Source organism: Suricata suricatta, chromosome 5 (genome assembly GCF_006229205.1).
Source record: "Suricata suricatta isolate VVHF042 chromosome 5, meerkat_22Aug2017_6uvM2_HiC, whole genome shotgun sequence".
NCBI lineage: Eukaryota > Metazoa > Chordata > Mammalia > Carnivora > Herpestidae > Suricata > Suricata suricatta.
The window spans coordinates 114217611-114240821 of record NC_043704.1 but is presented as its reverse complement, the minus strand read 5'-3'; the positions used below and the strand labels follow the sequence as shown (position 1 = coordinate 114240821).

Here is a 23211-nt window from a genome sequence, read left to right as displayed (position 1 = left end):
TTGGGGCTGGTTTGGAGCAGCCGCGCCAATCCGGCCTCGGCGGCTGGTGTGTATGAACGCCGAGGACCTCAAGGTAGTGAGAAATGTCGCGGGGATCCCCAGTGAGGCGGGAGCGAAAAGGGTCCAGCCTCGCTCCCCCTGGATCCTCTTTGTCCCTTTGGACACCAAAAGCTACCTTTTAAGGATAAGCTTTCTGCTGGTCTCTAAAGAGAGGGCGTGTGTGTGTGTGTGTGTGTGTGTGTGTGTGTGTGTGTGTGTGTGTGTGTGTTGGGGGTGGGGGGAGGGGAACTGTCCCTTCCCTAAAGCAGTTTCTAATCCCTAAGGTCTCCAACAAAGTTTACTCATGGTTACCATTTGAATGCTGTGAAGTCGTCGTCGTTGTTGTTACTATTTCAAGTGAAGACTTCTAAGTCACGCTTCTCAAATATACGTGTCTCTTGAGGACGTTTCGACAATTACCTTATCCACTAACTCCATTCCCTTTCCCCTGGAAAAAAAAATAAACTTAATTTTTCAGCAGTTGCCTTAGGACACATCGTTTACATGTCACTAATGTGAAGAAGGAAAGAAAGAAAAGCAGACTTGGTATTTCTTGCTGGAACTCCGTGTGCTCTATTATTGAAATGTGAAAGATGGATTTTGGGGGGAGGGGTAGGCAGGGCTCTGGAAGAGTGCTTTTGAACCGTGCTGCCCTGTTGCACGGGACTGACCTTTGGCTGACACGGCCACGAAGCGGGCCGTTCGTTAACGAGGATTTGATACATTAGACATTCGAGCTGGGCGTGTAAACCCACACTCTGAATCCAGATTTTGCCCAAATTAGTGTACGAGGAAATGATCTTTTTAAGTCCCGAGGCTTAACCAAATGTCAGGAGGGCCAATCACTGCCTGAAAAGGGCAGTGAAGGACACCGGGTAAAAGACACATTCCTAGCTCCTTAAAAAAGAAACAAAAAACCAAAAAACCCTTCTTTGAATAATTCCTGAAATCTTCCAAGTCGCCACTTAGAAGAAATGCTTATAAATAAAGCTAATCATTTGTTCTAATGAATTCTGTTGTGTTAAATCCTAACACTAAGCAAGACTGTGAAGGCAGTGGCACAGTTAGGATAATAATTCTTTTTTGAGATTCATGTATTTTGAGATGCTGTTTTACTCGGTGGAGATACTAGAGTGTGTGACAATTTATATCCACCAGGCAGTGGGGTACATACAGAGGAGAGAGTCACTGATTTTAAAGCCGTTTCAAAGTTAATGCGTCCCTCAATTTGATTTGGTTCGATTTGTCTGCAGCCGTTGGAGCCCAGAAAGGGAAGGCAGGCTGGCCACCAGCGCCCTGGCCTGGAGCGCCGCGGCGGCACGGATGGGGCGAGGTTGGGGACATTGCTGCGGCCACTTACAGGGTGCGGCGGCTCCCGCGGGATTTATTGATTGACTTGGGAAGGTGTCATTTTATCAAAGTGCACGTTAAGATCTAACTTAAAAAAAAAAAAGAGCACCGCTAAAAAAATGCTTTTCTTTTCTCCCCCCACAATAGCAGAGCCCGCTAACTGTTGTCAAATGGAAAGGGGGGAGAAATTCGCTTCTGTCGAAGTTTGCAGCCACTCTGAGAGTGGAAGGGGGAGGAGGAAGCGAAGTGGTGTTCTTACTCTGTGCCTCGCCACCCTCCAACCGCGGACCTCCTTACGTTGCTGTCCTGGAGAGAGTGTCGCAGAGGCAGACGCAATCGGGTTCTGCACCTGAGTGCTGGCTTCTGCCGCTTGGTTTTGCTGCGTCTGCGCTGGGGCAGTTCTTGGGATCCGAATTTAATCCAGGCGAAACGTACGCGAAACCGTTTTTGGCCTCATATCTTTGCTAAGAGACGCTGTATTTCCATTCTTCTGTGTCCTCTGAGTGTAGATGAAAAGATGGAAAATTAAACGAGAAAGGCGCCTACTCTTATGGGAAAAAAAAGATAGTTTAAAAATAAGGAATCTGGGGGAGAGAGGTCATTTTTCAAGAGCCTACGTTGAAGAAATCCATATAGGGCCTATGAGAGCTACAGGACTTGCTCCAGAATGGGTTCTGTAGATAGCGTCCCACGCACAGGCCGACGGCTAGCCAAATTCTGGTTCCTGACTCTTAGGACAAGGGCAGCTACGCCGGTGGAGCACTTTTCGAGATGATAGACATCCTGGCCCCTTTTGGAAATATCTCACCTTTCCAACATCTTGAGGACCCCTCAGGCCTGAGAGATTGCAAAAACTGGTCTAAGAGTTCAGAATAGAATGGAGAAAGAAGGGAAAGGTTGGTAGAGGATGGAGAAAGGAAAGATTGTGGTCAGTTAACTGAGAGATCGAGTTCATTTTCCCCCCCGTGGCGGGTCCCAGCACCCCTCTACCCAGTCTTCGATCACCAGTTACTGGTGCAAGGGCGAGACGCACGGCCCGGGATCACCAGCTTCCGAGTTGTGTCAAGTTGAGGCGGAAACGGTGGATCTATTTCACTTTAAGGTCCACTTTTGGGAGTCGGTGGGATTAGTATAACGCTGATTCTTGTAAAAGTGGAAGGAAGGAAACACTTGCCGGTTACAGACTTGCTCTGGGTTTCTGTGGCCCCCTTCTCTACAGCCCCCACCCTCGTCTAGACCCGGGAACCAACACATGGGTTGGGGCCTCCAGACACGGTCGCAACTCTGGGGTACCCGCCCGTACCCCTGAGCCAGGGACCCTGAGGTTCTAAATGCGACGTGACTTACAGGCTGGCTTGAGGAAAGCCTCTTTCGCCCCTTCTGGGATTTCATCCAGCCCTGCCCCGGAGCTCCCTTCCGGAAGCCCCCCAATGCCTCGGTCGGGGCCACGATTGGGGCTGCTCGGGGGACCTGACGCAGGCTGCCCTGCCGCTGACGTCAGGGGCTTCCGATGGCCCGAACCCCAGTCCTGGCAACAAGGCGCCCGGCGCGGGCATCGTTAATTATTAGTTGCAAATATTGCAAAGAAAGCTCAAGCTATAATTCAGGTGGGAGGTGATATATATATATATAAAGCGTTTCGGTTTCTCAAAGCACAGTTACTAACTTCGCACCTTCCTGTGGCCCCGTCTGCCCTCCTGGGTCCATCCTTTTGTAGGTTTGAACTCCTCACTTTGTAACTGGTTTGGGGGATTCTTGGTGGAAGCGCCAATATTTGTTCATGTGGCTACAACTTCCCTGTAGATTCAAGCGTGGTGAGCTTAATCATCTCCATCAACCAAGGGGGTGGGAGTGTGTGTGGGCATTGCTTCATAAAGCTGGACCTAGGATGCTCACACCAGTTTTCTGTTTCGTTAGATTCTTAGTCTGAGATCTGATACTGTTATTGTTGTTGTTGAGTGAAAAGGAGGGGGAAAAATCTCTACCTACACCGATAGGGCCAAGATAAATGAATAATGCCTTTCGGTATCAGGAACAAAACCTTCCATTTGTAACATCAAAAGCAGCTCTTCTTTTTTCTTTTGTTTTAAAAGGAATTACACCTATAATATCTGACTTAAAATAGAATTTTAAGGAGCAGTAACTTCTTCAAAATAACACCAGTTTTTGGTGCTAGCTCTAATACATTTTCAAAATCCTTTCCTCGAGGATTACTGGTGAATAAACATAGGGCACAGCAGGGTCATTGTGGTACGAATTTTCTCTTGGGCTCTTCTCTACAAAAGGGAAAAAAATCATGCCATATATGATGGAATTCCACAGGTGATGGTGAGGTGATTTTTCTGGAAAAAGAACAAAATATTAGAATTAAACTAAAAACCCATTTGAATTAAGACAATTTTTATGTAAGTGGAAACAATAATCCACAAATTTAAGCGTCTTGACTATTATCTTATTTGTCATATATAATTTCTTTGCAGTTCTCTTGTTAAATTAGCTGGTTGAAAGATCCTGTACATAAAGTTCACATGTATCACTGCATAACTAATAGCAGTAAATAGCAGCTCTCAAATTAATAAAATTATCTTCATACACATGGATAGAAAATGTATTTGTCAGTATTCACAGGGCCAGAATAAAAGCCTCTCTAGCTGTGTCTATAGGAGGTAGAAATATCCTGAAAAGTGCTTTGAAAGGCAGGTAATTTGTTTAGTGTTTCATAGACAGAAAAACAAGTGACTGCACTTTAATTTTTCTTTTGGAAGTTTTAGAGCTCTGTAGGCAGCTTTTGACTCAGAACTGTGATGGTGACCATTCTATTCTCAAATTCATAATTTATTTTTAACCAATAATTATTTGGTAAAGATTTAACAAATATATATAATCCCTCAGAAGTGTGCAATAATTATTTTATAAAACATGAGTAATGATGGAGCTCACTCTTCTGCAACATATACATATACTTGCAGCATTGAAATCTTTGTGGAGAATTTAAAAAAGTTTAAACAGTCACATTAAGAAATGTACAAAAGTCCACAAGTATTCATCGATAAAATCTTACAAGAATTGTGTTTTAAACATATTAAAAAAAAGGTAACTGCACACAAAAAGAAAAATGAAAAGAAACCTCATTTAGGGGAATAAAAACAAACAAAGGTCCAGGGTCAAATTTTTTTTTCTTTAATGATTATTGTGTATTTTTATGTCTTGTTATAACTAGACTTTTTTTATTAAATTCCAAAAATGTGTGTTAGCTGAAATAAAAAAATATTTGGAGTTGCAGACAACAGTTAATTGGCATTCAACAACTTTGGTGCTGTTTCTATTTTACGTACTTTTATATACTACAAATCTTTCCAGAGAGTTCTGCTATTTTTGGTACAACAGGCTGAAATTTATAGGGCTAAGATATATTTCAGACTATGCATATAACACCCTGGCTGAGAAAAACCCTAGGATATTCATTAGATATTTTTAAAAGTCAGCCAGTATTATTATATTTCCTGAATCAGTAAATATTTACAGATTTAAGGCAATAAGTGAATTGAAGGGCAAGATCTGAAGGTCATTATGTGTGTGTGTAAATTTTCGAATAAGTGATTTGTACAATTTAGACAATATCCTGTGGAGGTTATGTGATTTTTCTGCTGCTTCAACCATGATTTCATTTGCTGACATCGTGAAGTCAGTTGATATTCTTGGCTCTAACTTAGCTTTTGCACTTGTGAAATCAGTGCCCTAGACAAGATGCTCACTAAATTTTTATGGAGTCCTCAAAGTAGTGATTTCACTAAGTCTTGCTTATGGATTAAAAAAAAAACTTTTAAAGGTAGACTTTTATTTGTGAAAAAAAAATAAATCCAGGAAATCTTAACTGATTCAGATATAAATGAAATCAACTAGCAATTTTTATTGTGAAACCTCATTGTTAAGGTGGGTTTTTTTGGTTGTTCTTTTTCCTGAGAGTCCTGTTTCAGAAATATGCATTCTACTAAACAAGGAAGAAGACCTCTTTTTCTCTTTCTTAGTTTGAATAGGAAATAAAATACATTTCCAGTGTATTCTTTATGTGAATTACAAAGAGTATTTTCGTAAACCAGGGGCAGAGGATGTGTAGGAGATGGAAACACTGTTAAATTCAATTGTTTAAGAGCCTGAATTTGGGAAGTGTAAACTAAGTTCTGGTCATATACAAATAGATGTAAATTATGCTTGCTATATGTATTAATTCACTGAAGGCCATACAAATCCCACTATGTACAGTAACAAGAATAAGAGGAATACACAAGACTCCTGCACACTCTTCTTGCTAGATCAGTGTGAAGAGCTAAATATATGGAGTATATTATTCAATCCACAGGTTCTGCAGCTGTTGCTTGTTGCTTACCTGTTAACTGCACTTGACTAGACCAATTAATTGATTGATTAATTAACCCGACAAACATTAAAGATAAGTATAGTTATTGTTAAAGAGACTGTGTCATTTCAAAAATAAATTTCTAATGCTTTCTTCCCTCCAGGAATATAATAGGAGGGACATATACAGTTATTCAAAATATAAAGTAAAATATGATATTTGTCCTAAGAGAGGCATACTCCAAATTGGGGAAAGGTTTACTTTTTGATTCTCTTTAGAAGATACCGGATGCCACTTGCTGATTTAGAAAATCAGAGTAAAATATCATATCATAAAATTTTCCTTCTCTTTCCTTCATGCCCTCTTTTGCTCCTTTTCCTTCTCTTTACCTCCCCCCTCTTCTTTTCTTCTCTTCCTTGCTCTGGAACCTAAGGTATTATGAAATTTTCCAAAGACCTTTCTCAGGATGGTGGCAGTGGTGTGAGCTCGCTGCCTGAATCCTTGCCAGGCCTTTGTCTTTTGGGGGAAGTTTGGTCCAAGTGCCCATCTGTAGTCCGCTAGCCTGGGCTCCCATGGATGCATTTAAACTCTGGGAGTGCTGGGCTTTGGGGCTGGTCAGAGCTTTTCAACAACCATTTAAAGGTCGAAGTGGGTCAGACCAAGCAGAGACCAAGTTCTGACAACTCTAGGCAAATATCTGAAAAGAGAACACTGGTTGATCACTGGGACATTTACACTTTAGAGAATTGAGCAGGATTTCTCTCTTTTTTATTATTTGTTTGATTTTAATACAGATTCCCTTGTCACTAACAAGTAAATCTTTTGCTTGTTTTCATTATGATTCTTTCTTCATTGTTAATCAGTTTTTAAAATATTCACTATATAAGTATCAGCAAATGACTAATTTTTCAAGACTTTTTGATTTGTTCTGAAATATTAAGCCACGTTTTCGCCTTCCCTAAAGCTGATGTGATTCCTGGCAGTATTTTCCAAGGAAATTTTATGTCCATTTTATAACATTTGATAATCACTGTATGAAACTAAGGAATAATTCGTGTTTTCTGAAAAGGGTTCCATTCAGTTCTTCAGCTCAAAGTAGGACTAACCTGTGACCAAGCAAAGAATTAGAGGTAACTGGTCCATTTATATATTATTTGGATTCCTTTTTTCCCCCTTTGTGCTGTTTGTGGGGTTAATTGTAAAGTGTTTGATTTGCATTTTCTCGCTGTTTGGATGAGTTGATTCAAACAGGAAGGGTTGCAAAGTGTGTTTGAGGACTTTGTTTTGTCATTTTCATGTGGTTTTTATCCTTCTTGTAAGAAGTTTTAATGTTGAGCAATTCCAAACACATACAAAAGTAGAGAGAACAATGTAATAGATCTTTATCACCCAACTTCAGCATCTATAACAAATAGTTAAGTTTGTAATATTCCAGTGTTCTCCCCCAGAATTATTTTTAAGCCTATCCTAGACATCTTATTATTTAATATGTAAATATTTATTATTTAATATGTACTTAATGTTTGCTGCAAAGCAGAGTGGCTTTTTCAAGTCAACTAGTATGTTTTTCTGAAACACTGTCTGGTCTGAGCTTTGAGTTGCGGTTCTCCATCCTTTTAACAGTTTTGCAGAGCCTTTATTAGCCCCTGGAATCAAGGAGCTCTGTAGTTCTCAAGAGCAAAAGAATAATTCACTTGATTACCATCATAATCAATGAAGATGGAAGCTTCAAGTGGGAAATCTCACAATCTCCAGAGTCTAGTGGTAATAATGGAGTGAGAATAATTCACTCAAAAAGTTTCTGATTTGGAGAAAATATGACTAGGAATCCTTTTATGAAAAAAAATCCTATAAACTTGTACTGGTATGGAAAAATCATTGTACTTGAAAAACTATCACTTAAATGCATTTGTTGGGTTTCAGCTTTCTATCACACAAGGTAATCCCCCAATTATTGATATAATAATAAATAGGAATTTATGCACTGTGATTTAAATGTATTGTTTCCTTATCTCATTAAGTTATATGAAGTCATATGTTGTTGATTTTTCAAAAGAGAGTACTGATCTTTTAGACCTCTATGCCAAACTATTTATGTATGAAATTATGTGATGTCTAGAATTTGCTTCAAATAATCTTGGGCGAGGGGTGGGAGTGAGTGAGTATAAGAACCAAGACTTTTATTGCAGAAAGATGGGTACCTGGGATTATGATAATATTCTCTCTGCTTTTGTATATATTTCTTTCTTAATAAACTAGCAAAAAGAAAAAAGATAAAATATCAGGAAGAACTCCACTGAAGTGTTTTTCTATCTGTCTATCAGCAGAGAAGTCAAAAGGTGGAATGAAATTATTTTAAAAATTAAAAAAAATAAAAATATGCTTCCATCATCCTGGACTACCCAAGTGTGTACTTGGAGAAGTCAGTAACTCTCTCTCAACTTTGGTGTTTACATACATAAAAATACTCCCTCTGGTTTAAATAAATGCTAATATTTTTCCATATACCCCTATATATTAGATATCAATTCATCATACCTTGCCAGCAAAAATGTTGCTTGATAATATAAACTTGCAGTTACTTGAATGTTTGTCATCTAAATGTTCCAACATCTATGGAAAGGTCTACTTGTTAGTTTCTACTTGTGGTCATTTTGTGCATTGATTATGGTAGAACCTTTCTCAGTATGTGGAGAAAATAATGACAGCTATAAATTTTAAAAAGAGATTTTTACTATAGCATAATGCTGTGCCATCTACTTTTCTTATGGGAAATATAGACTCTTGAAGTTCAGGGTTAACTCTATCTCTTGTTTCTCTTTCCATAACACATCTGCCCTTCTGACTTCATTTCTGGGCCATTCCTAATGGGAATAGAAAGTACAGCATCCTCATAATGTAATTCATTATGGAACTTGGAATTGAATTATGATTTTCAGATTTGACTTTTTAGAGTGGGCCTCCAGTTTTAACTTATGTTGCCCTTCTCCATTTTCTAACCAGATCTAAAATATTAGGGATAAGAATAAGTAAACCCTTCAAAGTGTCAAGTTACCTTCCTCTCAACCTGTCCTGCCCACAGATTGGCATTCTGTCTCAGTTTTCTTCCATGTTCTCACTAGGCTAAATTTTCCTGCATGCGACCCAAATCTCCCCAAGGCCTACACAGTCCCATGAGACTAGAGCATTCAAAGATTCTTTCCTCCCTAGATCCTGGTGTATACATCTCCAGCAGCAGTGGTTCTTATAACAACACTAAGAAATGATGGCTTTTCTTATTACTGTATTATGTCTGCTGTAATGTATGTATGTACGGCTCTAATATCAAGCCATATTTGAACATGCCAAGCTGTGGAAGTCATTCATTGAACTACCTAATGATCCCCAGACCAGCCTTTGCAGTCAGGTAAGCTCTCTTTGGACCAAAGTTTCTCAGTGGACTTGCATCAGATGTTTATACACATTCATATTCTTGGCCTTCACGTCTAAGTGAATGAGAATGAGAGTGTCTGGGTTAGGATTTTATCGGGAATCTGCATTTTAATAAGGTGAAGTTTAAAAATCATTGATTGAAGTCTTAGACTGTGTCTTTGGATGTGACTTTTTCTCTGGGCCCCGCTTCTATTGCTGTGATTTTAAACTTCCTGGTGCCTGCACTTTCTAGAGACTGGACTTCCATTGAGATTCAAAAAACAAAAAGCCAACAACAGCAATAACTTTGGACAGATTCTTAGCAAACAAAGCTGGTGGTCTTAAATATACTACTTGTGTTACCGCCATTACCCTTACACCATAATTACTGTCTTCTTCTTGATCTAGCATTAGAGGAAGACTATGTTTGTGATATTAATAATGATAATGTGCATGAAAGTGCCTTTTAGAAAGTTAAGAGACACCTTATAAATGCAATGTATTATTCAACAAACACTCAGTTAATGAACTCATAGTCTATTTGGGGGCACTGTACAACTTGCCCCCTGAACATAGTACAAAGAAAATGAAGAACATATTTTCTGCTCAGGGGAAGCCCATAATGAGGATAACATGCACACATAATGTAATGGGAAGACAATTGGAAAGAAACATACCTGATTTATATCCCAAACATACCCTTTAGTGATAATTCTGAGCACCCTGGGAGATGTAGGATAACTATGTGTTTATGTACCAACCATTGTATCTGTTGGTGTATTTATGACTCTGTGTATTCATCTCTTATCAAACATCTGCTTTCATCATCTCTATTTTTATATATCTTTAAAGTAAATGTGATGCACTTAGAATATAGGCTCCATGAGGGTAAGCATTTTTATCTGTTTTTTTTTTTTTTTTTTTTTTTTACTGGTATATTTTCACTGTGCCAGATACGTAATTGACATCCAATAAGTGTTTGTGGTCTGACTCACTGTCCTAATGGTTGACTGAATAAGGTTGGTTAGAAAAGACTTCTGAAGAGTGATGGGTGTAAAGGAGATCTCACCGGTGCCCACTCTTGGTTGGCGATGGTTGTGTAGAGAAAGAACTGCAGGACATAAGATAGAATTGGCTTAGTGGTGAGTATCTCCGTGTTAGACAGTTCCAGTCTTCCTGCTGTAGGTCGATTCAGTGACCAATGACTTCGGTAGACTTCGGTTGATGGCAATTGTGATTTTCTGGCTCAGAGGAGGAACTTCTTATCTCCCTTTTATTTTATTTATTTATATATTTTTACATTTTTTTGAAGTTTATTTATTTATTTTGAGAGACAGAGAGAGCGAGCAGGGGAGGGGCAGAGAGAGAGGGACAGACAGAATCCCAGGCGAGCTCCGTGCTGTCAGTGCAGACCTTGATGATGGAGCTTGAATTCAGGAACCACGAGATCATGACCTGAGCAGACACCAAGAGTCAGAGGCTCAACTAACTCAGCCACCCAGCTGCCCCCTCACTCCCTTTTAGATCTGTATCTGTGATGAGCTAGAACTGAATCCTGTTTGTGGCGATAAACATATGAGGTTTTTTTGTTTGTTTTAGGAACTAGACATTTCCTTCCTTTAGGAATTGTGTCTGTTTGTATACACAGGTACATTGGACAGTGACATGTATTTGCCAAATCTGAATAGTTGTGATTTAATTGCAGTGAAGTCTCCTTTGCAATTTCACTTTCTAGTCTACATGAGGAAAGATAGACAGTTCTCTCTTGGAAACTAATAAGTGAGGATAGTCAAAATTGAACAAGCTACTGATTATAAGCAACTAGCACCCAACCAGGATTCTAAATGCAGCTGGAAATATAATTTGACAATCTTTTTATCTAGATGCTGTGTGGAATTTTGATTATTCAAAGATTATTTGCACATATAGCAAGTAAGTTTGTTGTCTGTTTCCTAATACTGAAGAGCAGTGATACCATGTGTGGGTGTCTATTTTAAAATTGCAATTTCCAAACTTTCATTCACTCATTTAACAAATATTTATTGAAGGCCTTCTAATCCCAGGCCCATTCTGGAGATGCAGTGATACCTCAAAGTTCCTCATGGAGTTTACATTCCAGGGTGGGGAGAGCAATGACTGCAATTAACACGGAAGGAACACATATCAAAGGGAACTTCACAGAGTCATCAGTGTTGTGCTTAAACTAAACCAGTGTAGTGGGAGACGGAGGGCCTTGCGAGGTGGAGAGGCTAGCGGAATCAGTGGCCTTTCTGCAGAGCTGAACTAAGACTTAAATGATGTGAAGAAATAAGGGGAAGAGAATTCTGCCTAAGGAAAGACAAAATCTAAAGGTGCTGGAGTGGTCAGTGGTTTGGTATGTTAATTAAAAACCATTCCTTTTTTCTTCTCTACAAATATTTGCCAACTGCCTGCTTTATACCAGATACAAAATATTCTAAGGTGCTAGGGAAATGGTGATGAAGAAGAGAGACACCTTGATGCCAGCTCCCATGGAACCATATTTTTGGTGAAACAGAAAGACAAACAAAACAAATAGGAAAAGAAACAAAGAGAAAAAAAATATCAGAAGATAATAAATGAGATAATACTAAGTGAGATGGAACAGCGTGATAGATACTTTTTTGGTGGACACCCTAGCTTGAGGGACCAGAAAATGCCTTTCTGAGTAAGTGACTGGTATGATAAGAAGCTCATGTTTGGGTTGCATACTCCCTTTGAATACTTTGAGTTATATGTTGGGATATCGTAAACCAGGCTTGCTGGTCTACCTGTAACCCCACCATTTCTCTTCCCCTAATGAATGCATATGGGAATGCAAGGAACTGTAAATTTTCAAGTTTATAAAACAGGAGAAAAATTCATAAATTTATGTACTTTATTAGTTGTAGCAAATTACATGAAACTCTCCCCACTAAGGATTTGGGATATTAAGGCTTAAAACAGCTGTTTTAATTATTGGGAACGTATGGCCGAATTAAGAAGTTTTTGCTGAATAAAAAAGAATAGCTTTAACCGTGATGAAACTTAAAATTAAATAATGAGGGTATGCAAATTAATATAGATTTGAGCAATCTTGCAAAGGCAAGAATCACCCTCGGTCTTAGCCTTATTATACTTTTTAATTAAAAGCAGCGGATTCACCATTGAGCACATTTTCTTATGTTTTATGATTTTTCCAATGTTGGGATATTGTCTTAGTTTATACCATAGAAAAGATATTGGTATTTAAGTCAAGATTCAACATCACAGGGAATAGAATTCTATTTAAAGTCATTTGTGTTAAAGGGTGTTTATTGATAGGAAAGAACATGGACAGGAAACAAAGTATAGTTTCTGCATGTGGATGACACTGAAAAGCATCTCATTCTCTACATATCTGCTCCACTAGGCTCCTGTTCCTCTTTTCGCATACACCTTTTTAAAAGGTCTTATTTTTAAGTAATCTCTACACAAAACCTGGGGCTCAAACTCACAACCCTGAGATCAAGAGGCCCAAGCTCCACCAGCTGAGCCAGCCAGGCACCCCCATACTCTTTCTTTCCTTATGTTTCTTTGTTTCTCCAGAAATTCACTTTACATGTGGTGTTGACTGACATTGGTCTCAAATTCCTTGTGGCCTATAGTTCCAATTTTTCACAGCTCTCTGACTGACGTAGTCTTGCAATGACCAGTTTTAAATTCCTGGGAGAGATACGTGGATTTTCTCAGTTTAAATTAGGTGTATATACTGGTCTAATCAGCTGTCACTGGAGGAGGGGAACAGGAGATAGGGGCTACACAGTATGTTCTTGTGATGTGTTATGTTTTTAACAAATAATCCGTCCCCCATAATATAGAAATGACTATCTCCCATTTAAAAATTGAAATAATAATAAGGAAAAAATACCATTTTGATAGCCTCTTCCACCCACATGAATCATGATACCACTTACCCTCTCTTTACTCAGTACTCTCCCTAGAGCTAACTGTGCTTTAGAGATATACACACATACACACATTCCATAGAAAATGCATAATATTATATAAATTTATTTTTCCATTAGCAAATAGTAATTGAATGCACTGGAAATTTAGCATTGCATAAAATGAACAAAAATTGTTGCCCCCATGGAGTTTACCTGCCAGAGGAGACAGATAGATGTAAAACTAGCTACGTAAATATGTTATATGGTACTTGGGAAGATCATGAGCGCTATGCAAAAAAATAAAGTCTGAAGATAATAGGAAAGAAGTGGCCAGAGAACAGACCAATTTGAAGGTGACATTTGAGCCAAGACTTGTAAAGGACCATCTAGAGAAAAGATATTATAAGCATATGGAACAGCAGGGGACTGCATGTTCAAAGAACATGAAGAAATTCTGTGAGTCTGAAGCAGAATGAACAAGGAGGAGAAGATTAGGAGAGGTCAGAGTAACTAAGGGATTCTGGGAGCTGTGGAGAAGTTGGGACTACTCACTCAGGTTCTTGTTAACAAGTTTAAGGCCTTTACTTTTATTTTCTGTGAGGTAGAAGACACTGTAAGGTTTGGAGCAAAGTAACTTGATCTGACATATTTTGAGTGGATCATTATGGTTTCAGAGTCGAGACCAGACAGAAGGAGGCTGGCAGCAGTCAGGTGTTAGGCTATTGCTATGAGTCAGGCAAAAGATCATAGTGATTTGGACAAGGGACTAGCAGAGAAAGTGGTGAGTAGTCAAGATTCTGGATTGATTCTGAAGGTAGGGCCGACAGAGGTTTCTTCTGGATTAGATGTTGACATGAGAGGAAAGGTTGACAAAAAGGCTGGCCTTGAATAACTGGAAAGATGCAGTGTTCATTCACTGAGATAAAGAAGATTGTGGAAGGGGAAGTTTTTAGGACATATATGTTGAGGGAGTGGCAATCAGGAACTCAGTTTTGGGAATGTTAGGTTAGATATACCTTCAGACATTTGTGTGGAATGGTTGAGCGGGCCGTGGGATTGGAGTTGGCGGCATTGTGGTAGTATTTAAAGCTTTGATATTGAATGAGACCACAAAAAACAAATATAGAGAAAGAAGAGAAGAGGTATAAGGCTCAAGTCTTGGCCTCTCCAAAATTTATAAGTCATAGGGATATGGAAGAACTAGCAAAGGAGACAGAGAAGCAGTGAGTGAGAGAGAAAGAAATCCAGGGGAAGTGGTGTCATGAGAGCCACATGAAGGAAGTGTTTTAAGAAGGAAGGAGTGATCAGCTGTGTCAAATACGATGGCAGGCCAAGTCAGATGAGGTCGGAGAAGTGATCATTTAATTCAGTAACAGACAGTATCAGTAATGTGACATGAGCAGTCAGGGAGTTTGTAATGGTAGATACAATTATCTCTTTGGAGGAGATTTGAAGGAGACAAAAAGGGGAGAGGAATTGGAGATAATGAGTATATAGGATGAATAAAATGGTAATATTATTTTTTGGCAACATTTTTATGGAGGAATATGTGCTAGGGCTTTAGACTATTCTTTATAGCTCTAGCTCATTGGTCCTAATGATCATCTACTTTTTAATTATATGAATGACCACAAAGTGTTTAAGACAGGTCTCTAAATAGACCTTAGATAGCTTTTGTTTTAGTACCAAGGATATCAATCATCCCTACTCTAAAACACTAATAAAGATGAAATGTTCAGTGAGAATCCATAGATAATAGGAGAGGCCAAACCATGTGTGGACAAGACTGGGTATAAGCCTGGTTGTAGTGGGGATTTCATAATGGAAACCAGTTGGAAATAAAATCTCCCAAACTGTTCTTCAAGAACTCTTCCTTGGTTTAGTGCCAACACTAGGCAGGCAAACACAGTTCTCTGTCTCACAAGAGACACGAGCGCAGGTCATAGATAATTTTACCAGTAGTATTTTTTTCAAAGCATGTAAGTTCGCATTAAGTTGGTTAAGAAACCAACTATAGTTCTCCATTTCCTTTGTGATACAGAGTGGAAGCTGTTTTAGCTGTTGTTTGGGTAGCAATCCTCAGGATGAACATTCTTGCTTTTGATGCTATTCTGTCTACTCTCAAAACAACTCAACCTATTTTGGAATGCTTTGTGGCTAGAAACTCCTTTTAGTTTCAACTCCTTCTTATGAAGACAGGAGCTGTTTCTACCCAGCCTCCCACATTGCACAGCTGCTTATGAGGCTTGTAATTAATGACGAGTTGCTAATAATCACACACCCAGTGATGTTCCGGGCTTGTTGAAAGAAATAGGGTGGGCAACAGTCACTGGGCTGGGGCCTGTAACTGTGCATTTTGCCAATGGGCTGTGGATTGGCTATTCTCTTTTTTGGTAAGAGAATTTCTGGGAGCCCTACTCACATAGTTCCGGCCAAATTACTTTGGGAAATCGGAAATGACCTGAAACGCAGAAAAAAGTAGGAAAGTTAAAAAAAGGAATTTTATAAATAGAATTAGCTTCATCTGTTGGACTTATTTAAAAGTCTACAAATCTTCAGGAATTTCTGGATTAATTGTCTGGGTTTGTTGATTTCTATTTTCAATTGCTTATAAAATGACAGCTTCTGCAGGCAACCTCACTTTCATTGTTCTAATGAAGAGAGCTTGATCTAGTCCAAAAGTTGAAATGTCAAGTATCTGTAGGAGTCAAAGAAGGAACTAAGCAAAGCAGCCCAGAATTAGAACTCACTGGGGAGAAGTGAGGACTGGGTGGATTTGTTGCCACATGAGAATGTCTGCTTTGTCTTAAAACTCCTCAAGTGTTTCAAGAGAAGATAGAAATCTGGATTTTAACATGGCATCTTTCAGCCTGGAAATATCGGCAATGAATTCAGAATTTTAAGAAAAGCAATCTGTAACCAAATACATTGCAAGCCAAAGCAAACACATCTGCAGGCTGGATCCAACCCCAGGCCACCAGTTTGCAATTTCTGGTCCAGAAGGATCAGTGGTTAGGCAATGCTTTGGGACCGGTTCTTCAGAGAGACTTAAAAAACAAGTGGTTGCTAATGATCTCAATGTTCACCATTACAAGCTGTTCTCTCTCTGTTTGTTTTTGTAGCAAATTTTAAATCCCATTAGCCTGATATCTGAAACCTGCTGGTGAAAAGTAGAGTGATCATGTATCACAGACTGTCCACAACAGCACTGGCTTAGGTCTGTAGCAGTTAAAATTATTAATGCTACACCTTTTCATTTCTAACATTATATGGACACCGTGTCTCTTTGGTTTCCACTCCCCATTTTCCCCTTATTTCTACCCCTCCTCTTCCTTCTTTAAGTAGGCTCTACACCCAACATTGGGCTCGAACTCACAACCCTGAGATCAAAAGTTGCATACTTTTCTGACTGAGTCAGGTAGGAGCCTTCACTTATTTTTTAATTCATTTCTTTTTACAAAAGCTATCATGTTGCATTTTAAATATATTAAAAAAACTAAACAAATATAATCATAAACCTCCATGTAGCCATCATTCAGTTTCAATACCTATCAACTAATGGCCACATGTTTCTTCCATACCCTCACTCACTCCCTTATCCTGTATTACTTTGAAAAAAAGTCCAGATTTCATATCATTTCACCCATAATTTATTATGCACTTTAAGTCAGTACTGTCTAAGAACCAGTTTACCACTAAACATTTAGATTGTAACCCATTTTGTTTTAAGTTGCCCTTACTTTTTACCTTGACTCCTTTATAGCCTTTCTTTTTCCACTGTGCACCATGAGTCAGTCCTTTTGTTCCTGAGTATTAGTACTGAGATAACTTCATTAGCATTTCTCAAGAACTTTTCAAGAGTCATTGAATATTAGCTCAATGCTTAGAGGGATAGCCAATATTTGTGTGTAAAAATAAACTATTCTTATATGTATTATTAGAAATAAAAGATAGTTTTGAAACTTATTTTTTCTAGTCCTTCAATTTGATCCATCGTTTCAAATGTTGATTTGCCCACCCTTGAATGCTTCTTGGCGAAATTATCTTATTGCCTCGTTACAAAGTAGAAAGATGCTTGCCAGATTCCAATTTTATAAAGATCTCTGGAATCTATTGTAGACTAATCCTGGGACCTAATTTCAAGGTTTGTTTGACATTTTTGGTGGAAAATGTGTATTCTGGTAATTGTGTCCTTTGAAAAAATTTCATGAGTTGCAAATCCTAAGAGAGACAGCAGACATGATTGTTGGAGAGGACTGGAGTTTGGAGTCAAACAGACTCATCCATGTGCATGTACTCCCTCCCTCCCTCCTTTTCTTCCTTCCTTCTTTCTTTGATAACTTCATTAAAGACTCAAAACACTTTTCTTTTTTTTAATTTTTTTTTTTACAGTTTATTTTCTTTGAGACAGAGAGAGACAGAGGATGGGTAGGAGAAGGGTATAGAGACAGGGAGACACAGAATCTGAAACAGGCTCCAGGCTCTAAACTGTCAGCATAGAACCCTATGCAGGCTTGAACCCATGAGCCGTGAGATCATGACCTGAGCCGAAGTCAGGCACTTAACCGACTGAGCCACCCAGGTGCCCCAATACTTTTTCTTATATTTTAGAATTTTTTCATAGTTTAAATTTTTTGGATTAGTATCATGAATGCACATTACATAATACACACATACATAATTTGGTAATAAAATAATTGATTCCTCAGATAAGCTTGTTCTGTTAATTTGCATTTCATCTATTTGGAAATTTTGAATAAAAATATATTATATTTTTCTCTTTTTTTATTTCCTTCTGTGTTTTATATATATTTTTCTTTTCCATGATTATTTATTTACTTACTTGGTTGTCAATGATCCTTCATTGGATTATTTTCTGTTGTAGCTCTTAACTAGCTGGGCATTCCACTGCACCTCTGTTGATGCCATTTGTGATGTCATGACGGTGGCGACCATCAACATTGCAGCCTAGAGACTGGGCGGTCCCCAGGATCTCTTTTGTGGTTCCAGAGATCTCTCTGGCTAAAGATCCATGTGGTGTCTCTCAGGCAATGTTGACAATCTCATCAAAAGGGATATTTCTGGGGTCACGTCTGGCTCTGTGCTGACAGCTCAGAGCCTGGAGCCTTCTTCAGATTCTGTATCTCCCCTCCCTCTCTCTCTGCCCCTTCTCCACTCATGCTCTGTTTCTCTCTCTCAAAAAGAAACGTTCAAAAAAATTTAAAAACTTCAATGCTGTCCCTTCCCTTTAAAAATAAAAGTGATATTTCTACTACTTCTGTACTTCCTGTCTCTTGGCGGTTCCTTGAAGGCTTTAATAATCAGGGCAGAAGCAGAAGGTAGCACTTCAATCTGGGCCTATCTGCTCTGAATGATCAGTTTCACTGTAATCCTCAGACCTATCCAATCACCAGTTGCCTTGGCGATGTCATCACTTACCTGTTTTGGAGACAGATTCAAAGGGCCAGTCTTTGATCTTGGGGGCCAGGGCAGATATGATTACCCACCTCCTCACTGGCACATCTCAGGTATAAGACTTTGATCTCGTTGAGGTCGAATTTAGGCAGCCTGGTCGAGGCTGCTGATGTTAGATGAACCCAGATTTGGGATGACCAAAGACAGTTGCACCTTTGCCTCCTCTGAGCCCAAAGCCAAAAAGCCTATGATTTTTAAATGACATATTAAAATTTTCTCTTTAATTGAGTTTTACATCTTTTTCTCTGTTTTTATATGCTGGTAATCCTGATCTGCATTTTCCCCATTATTCAATTTTCATGTGGACATTACTCTATGTCCTCATATGGCACATAATTATTCTTACTTTCTTATTTAATATAATTTTGAAATGCTTTGTGGCCTTCATAGTTAATATTTATATTTTGAAATAAATATAATAAATATATATTTGAATGAAAAGATGTTGGAAGGTAAAGGAATTATTCTTTTTCTAGTTATTTATACAAATATAAATAGTCTTATTGTACCTACAAATTTTCTGGTTAGAACTGGGCTTGGGTTAAATTTAGAGACATGTGGAGATTTTGCTTAAAATTTCCTCTTTCTTCTTGAAGTTCATCTCTGCTTTCTGCGCCATGAATCCAAAGTGTCTTGTCATTAGACAAGTCCTACCTCTCCCTCAGTTTTTCATCATGTTGAGACAAGTTTTTTTATACCTTAGATCCCTGGTTTTGTATTTAATGTGTGTGCCTTCAGTGGTCGAAATTTCCAGTTGAATAAATAAACGCTCTTTAATTATGCCTTGTTTGAAGATTTATCCCTTCACGGAGAGAGTTAGCTCTGATAATCTATTTTGTTGTTTCTAGATTTTCTTTGACTTTTGCAGGTATCTAATTCTGCAGAGAATGCATGAGAGGACAAACCATGATGTGTGTATGCGTGTGCACGTTTATGTGTCTGTGGGTGTGAGTGTAACGTGTGGCTTACTGCTCTGAAAGAACAGGTATCTCTCTCCAATATCTTCACAGAGTTCTGGTATAGGCTGAGTTGGGGAGGAGTTTCCAACTTTCTGAACTTTTCTAAGTTGTGTCGTCCTTGTATCTCCCCTTCTGCGCCTGGCTGGGTGACAAAGTGTGAGCTTGAAGCGCTTCGTGGCCAGAGTGACCTTTCATTCTCCCAGGTGGCTGGGCTTCGATACTGCGGCCCTCAAACCCTCGCTCACAGGTCTTAGTCACAGACTAGGTCACAGCCAAGCAGTCGGCCTCGGGGGGATGGCCATGTTCAAATTCAGCTCATTAGTATCAACTCAGTCCGGCCGTGTCTTTTGTTTCTTTTCTCACGGTTATGTCAGGAACATGCAGAATTTAGGCTGCTTTAAAAATTTAATCACCTCTCCTCAAGTTTTGACTGTGGACACCTAGAGAGGACTGGACTTTGGAGTCAAGCAGACTCATCTGTGTGCATCTATTTCCCCTTTCCCTTCTTCCTTTCCTCCCTCCCTTCCTGCTTTTATTTTTTCCTCTTTATTTGTTTATTTATTATTGGAACAGATATAAAAGAGGATGGTAAAATTCCAAAACATTTAAGAGAGTATGCAATGGATAGTAAGTGGTCCTTCCCTTTCAGGTCTCTAGACTCCTTACCCAATTTTAGTATATGCACTGCCCAAGTGAACACTAGACTCTTTTCCCAAAGGCAGTCAAAGCTAGCATTTCATGTAACCCTCCATAACTTTTTTATGACTAACCAAACAGATATTTATATTTATACCCTGTAAGTTCTTATTTTCACTTAAAATGTGTCTTGAATGTTGTTCCAAAATAGCGTATACAGATCTACCTCATCCTTTTTAAGGACTATATTTGGTTATATAGTGTTCTGTTGTCCAATAAAGTAGTTACATCCATCTCATATGGAGGGAGCTTAAGTTATTTCCAGTTAAAAATAATTAAAAAAAATTAAAGATGGTACTATGGTGAACATTCAAAGAGATATATGAGGATAATTGTTGGAGACATTCTTAAAGCAGATTGCTGTATTTAAGCATTTAAATTTTGATAGTTATTGTCAAATAATGTTTCAATGAAATTCTATCAACTTACTTCCCATTAACATTTGAAAGGATCTAGTTTCAGAGTATATACTATTTTTTGTTTTTAATTTTAATTTTTTACAATTTTTAAAGTTCATTTATTTATTTTGAGAGAGAGAGAGAGCACTTGAGCATGAGCACAAGTGGGAGTGGGGCAGAGAGAGAGAGAGAGAGAGAAGGAAGGAGAGAGAATTTCAAGCAAGCTCCATCTGTTACTGTGGAGCCCCTTGTGGGGCCCAGTCTCACAAAATCATGAGATCTTGACCTGAGCCAAAACCAAGAGTCTGATGCTTAACCGACTGAACCACCTAGGTGCCCCATCTATTTTTTAAAAATTTAAGTTAGAGTTAGTTAAAAATTTATTTTTTATTAAAGTTAAATTTTAGTTAATACAGTGCAATAGTGGTTTCAGGAGTAGAATTTAGAGATACATCACTTATAACATACAACACCCAGTGCTCATGACAAGTGCCCTCCTTAGTACCCATCACCCATCTAGCCCATTTCCCATCCACATCCCTCCACCAACCCTCAGTTTGTTCTCTATTAGACGATATACTATTAAACTTTTAGATCTCTGCCTACAAATTCAATTTCCTTCAATAAAAAGGAAGCAAACAAAGTCTCTTCCTTTCTCCATTTCTCTGCCACCTTTAATTTTCTTGTTTTTATCACAAAATTGGACATTGAAGGTTATAACTTATTAGGGTTAATCATAAATTTCAAATGTTGATTATGTAATCATGCCTTATAAGGGAGAAAGAGGTGTTTCTCAGGGCCGACATTCAATTTCCATGCTTCAATCCCTCTTTGCTTTAACTCTGCCCACATGCTGATATGTGGCAGTGTTAATTGGGCATTCTGTTCTTTGAATCTCATGTAGAATGTACATCCAACTCATTTACCACAAAATTAAAAAAAATGAAGAGAGCGAATACAGCCATTAGAGTTGTTGTGAATAATTTGAGTTAAATGTAAATGCAGAAAGAAAATAGGAAAACTACTATTAAGCACACCTTGCCCTCCTCAATAGAATACAACTCAGATTTACAATGTTAATTATTTCTACCATCTATCTACTTAAAAGCTGTGAGATTGAAATATGAATATGTCAGGTATTTAAGTATTAACTTATTAAAAAACTACTTTATTAAAATATCATTATGCATATTTTAAAGTTATAACTCTGCACTCTGTGGATGTCGAGATAATATTCCCATTTATTGTCCGCTGAATGTGAGAGAAATTGGATTTGTCAGGAAGCTGATTGATATCTCGAAGTGTTTTGTTTTCAGTGACTGGCACTGCCTAGTTACAACCATCTATCATCTAACAGGTAATTAGTCAGATTTCTCATCACGAGCCTTCAGTCCTGCTGTTTTATTATTGAAATACCACAAACCAGTAGGCAATTTGAATGCAGATAAAGTTCTCTGTCATGGTTTTAAGGACAAAGACAACATTTTGCAATTCAGCAGTAGTGAGTTTGAATAAAAGTCCCCGAAATGTAAGTTTGGGTCTTAAGAGAAAATAAATATAAAAAATTTAATTTGATGCCACGTTTGTCCTCTAAAGTGACAACTGAGACATTTGCTGTTTACATAGTAATCTGTTGTTCTAATATGAACTTACTTTATTATAACATGTTACAAGTAGAAAGTTAAGTGAAAGAACATTGATAGCATGAAAAATAAAGTTAGATAAAATAAATGAACTAAGTCTTGAATAGCTTTCATCCATTTTCCAAACTATTTCAAGATGCTGGATGAAAGTAATCTGTAATTAGTAGTAGCTAATAATATGAAAAGTTTACCTTTTTTCAATTATTTTTCATAAGACCATTTAGAAATTAAAATACCTGGAAATTTTAAAGATGAACTATTTTATGACCCTTACACATGGTTTGTAGTAAACAAATTTGCTTCTGAAGTCGTTGCTAAGATACTTTTGGGTTTTCTATGGTTTATAGATTCATGTAATTGATTTACATAATTGATATTCCAACAAGATTGGTTCCTTCATAACATTTAATATTATTTTCTTGACTTAATTAAAAGTCATTTGGAGATACCTGGCTGGCTCAGTCAGTAGAACATGCAGTCTTGATCTCAGGGTAGTGAATTTGAGCATAGAGCTCACTTTAAAAAAAGAAGCGGGGGGTGGGGGGGCCCTGGGTGGCTCAGTTAGTTGACCATCTGACTATTGATTTTGGCTTGGGGTCATAAAGCAGGGTTATGGGATGGAGCTCTACATCAGGCTTCATGATAAGCATGGAGCCTGCTTAGGACTTTCTCTCCTTCTGCCCCTCTCCCCCCGCTTCCCCCACCACCCACTCGTGTGCTTGTGTGTCTGCTCTTTATCTCTCTAAAAAAAGAAAAGAAATGAAGGAAAAAAATCATTTGTTATTTTTTGGAAAAATTAGTCTCAATATACATCCACTTTCCAAAAAAGTCACAGGACACTATAGTCATTACTTCTTTTTTTTTTTTTTTAATATAACACAATTTATTTTTTAACATATGCAATTATTTTCCATCATTTACAATACAGTAGTTACAATGACACTCCAAACAGAAAAG

At 38.2% G+C, this 23211-nt stretch overlaps 1 pseudogene; it reads right to left on the bottom strand.

Moving 5' to 3' along the window:
• Positions 1–3457: 3457 nt before the first annotated feature.
• LOC115291248 overlaps positions 3458–23211 on the bottom strand; it is a 43283-nt pseudogene continuing 23529 nt past the window's right edge.